This window comes from Phodopus roborovskii, unplaced genomic scaffold (genome assembly GCF_943737965.1).
Source record: "Phodopus roborovskii unplaced genomic scaffold, PHOROB, whole genome shotgun sequence".
Lineage (NCBI taxonomy): Eukaryota > Metazoa > Chordata > Mammalia > Rodentia > Cricetidae > Phodopus > Phodopus roborovskii.
In genome coordinates, this window is record NW_026126480.1 from 14,388,091 (window position 1) to 14,391,328 (window position 3,238).

Sequence of the window (3,238 nt, forward strand, 5' to 3'; positions counted from 1 at the left end):
GAGGGAAAGAAAATAGTGGGTGGAAAAGATGAAACAAAGATGAGATTGAGGACTAGACAAACATTTAAATTGAGAAATGGAATAAAGAGCTATGAATTCCCAAGGGAGGTTGTAAGAAGAAAAGATGTAGAATAAGGATAGGAATGACAGAGGATAGCGCAGGGTAAAAACAGTAAAGGGAGGGAAATATGAATCCATATTTGCATATAATAGTGGTTCAGCTGGCCCTGAGGATTTAATCAAAGGCTACTAAAGACTCTTCAAGAACTGCACAAGAAAAACAGACCTGGGCCTGATCCACTTGATCATTATGGACACCATCGGAATTGCTTGAAAGGAGGGACCAACACGCCCTGAGAAATGAAGGACTGCCATGTGATATGTGAAGTCTTGCAAACTCTACTCTCAGAACACAGCCAGAGGACCAGACAGGTACTATAATGTGCCTTCTTAGAGGTGACCATAGACTTGGAGAGAAGCCTGGAGTCTGGTTACAAGGTAACATGGTTTTGTAAATGGATGTGGATTCTACTTATCAATGATTCCAAGAGATCACAATCTGAAAATCAGCTTGTTTGTAATCATGAACCCCATGTACCAATTACTTATACCCCAATAGAAATGGGGCAGAAGGAATAGGGAGACTACCTGGTTTTGTGGCCTTGACTCCTCCTACACTTAGAGCTCACAGACCAGCTCTTTAGATTGTATTTCTGTCTCTGTCTCAGTCTCTGTCTCTATCTCTCTCTCTCTCAAATATGTATGTAAGCAAACGCCACTATTTCTTACCTCAAAAATATTCCATTTATTTTCTGTGTCCTTGAGAAGAGATTTTCTCTCCTTGGTTGACAGTTTTTAATTAATATAAAGAAGATAATGGGGGGTTTAGGATGGTTTTCAAGAATCCTTAAGAGTGCCTAATATTTAATCACCGATTTTTATACATTTATTGTTTTCTTCCTTCACTGAACATATGAACATACTTGCATATAGTTTGTGTATGCCCTATGAAGTGATGAATAATGAAATATTTTAACTTTTATTGTATTTAACTTTTAATAGTTTCAGAAAAGTATGAATGTATGCCTTTCTGAAAATACTTATGTAATATTCAATTAACTACATTCATTTTATAAGAAGAGATTCTGGTATGTGAAAGCAGTATACCAAAGAGTTTGAAACTACTGCTGGCATACTTGGGATGGGTAGATTGGACAGCTAAAGAGAAACAGATGTGGGGAGACATTATAAGGAAATTAGAAAAGGCATTTTCTAGAAACTTTGTATCAGGAAGTATTTAAATGAAGTCTAAGGATGCAAATTCAGCTGGACTGAAGAGACCAAATGGAAGAATAACTGGTGTAAGTTGCTAGAGAAATAAATGTAGATAAGTATTGTATTATGTATTCTGATAATGGAATGTATAATTCTCCTTTAAGTACAATGGAAGCTTTTAAAGGGAATTTTGTTTGTGATTGATAAGTCATGTTTCTAGAAAAGAAACAATTCATTCTAACTTTAGAATGGAACAATGTGCTGGAAGAGGTGTAGACTTGGAAAAAAATGACACAGGGAGTCTGACATAAGAAAGCCACACTATTTATTACCTATAATAGACAGAAAGGAAGCTGAGCCTGGTAGTACATGTCTGTAATCCCAGCATTCATGAAGCTGAGTCAGGAATATCATAAATTCAAGACCAACTCCAGCTACATAGTGAGATTTTGTTTCAAAACCCCTTCACCCCCCCAAAAAAAAGAATGGGAAGAAAATAAATTTTTTACCTCATGTATTTTAGAAGTAAAATTGGAAAGGTGTTAAATGTTGCTTGAATGAATAGAGTTTACAGTATTGATTCACAGATTTCTGGAGTGTTAAGATAATCTGAAATAAAATTTGTATAAATTTTTATGTATCTTATTTTTTATTCCTTCCTTCTTAAAATTAGGTTTATAAAATCTGTATAGTTTTGACATTTGTCAGCATTAAATATTAATGACATGTATGTAATGAACAAGTATATCCATGATTATGTCTACCATGATATATAGTTCATTATAAACACAGTGAGTTAAGGGCATAGTAATATATATATATATATATATATATATATATATACACATATACATATGTATATGTATATGTATGGAGAGAGAGAGAGAGAAAGTCATTACATTTTTCTAGGAAGCTGAAGTGAATAGAACAAAAGTTACCTAGAAATTATTTGCTAACCTAATTTTTCTTTCTTTTCATGGCATGTATTTATAAAGCCATTTGCTATCTCATATGAAACTATCTTTTCAACATAGGAGCTGTGAGCTAAGTGGGAGAGACCAACTTCATCCAGTGGTGAGATCACCAAGATGAATTCAAATGCTTCACATAAAAACCACCATAGTTTCATTTTGACAGGTATCCCAGGGATGTCAGACAAGAACCCATGGATGGCCTTTCCCCTGGGATTTCTCCACATACTGACCCTCCATGAGCCTATGTACTACTTCCTCTGCATCTTGGCTCTGACTGATGTTAGTCTCTCCATGTCCATCCACTCTGCCCTCTATGCTCAGCACCTTCTGGTTCAATGTTCCTGAGATCCACTTTGATGCACGTGTGACACAGATGTTCTTCATTCCTGGATTTGGAGTAGTAGAATCTGGAGTCCTGGTGTCCATGGCCTTATTGGAAAGATTGTACTGGTTGTCTTTGCCTGGGCAGTCTGTGTGGTCTTCCCAGTGTCCTTTCTTATAAAGAGGCTGCCCTTCTGCCTTTCTAATGTTTTATCTCATTCATACTGTCTTCACCAAGATGCAATGAGGTTAGCCTGTGCCAGCACCGGTGTCAACAGCCTCTATGGCCTCATTGTCGTCATCCTCACTTTAGGACTTGATGCCCTCATCATTCTTTTCTCCTACATACTCATCCTGAAGACAGTGCTGGGCATTGCCTCCAGAGCCGAGAGGCTCAAAGCCCTCAACACCTGCCTCTCTCACATCTGTGCTTCTCTTTTATATCCCTCTCATTGGTGCCACCATGATCCACAGATTTGGGAAACATTTGTCACCAGTCATGCACATGCTCATGGCCAATATCTACCTTCTTCTCCCCCACTGTGCTAAACCCTATATTCTACAGTGTGAAGACCAAGCAGGTACATAGACAGATAATCCAAATGTTTCAGGGGAGAAAGAACAGGGCCCAGTGGGGTGGAGACACAATCCAGGTACAGAATAAGTAG

The 3,238-nt window shown here is 37.6% G+C and overlaps 1 pseudogene; it reads left to right on the forward strand.

Annotated features, from left to right (window-relative positions):
• The first annotated feature begins 2,363 nt into the window (after nucleotides 1–2,363).
• LOC127228940 (olfactory receptor 51H1-like) lies at nucleotides 2,364–3,238 on the forward strand (annotated as a pseudogene).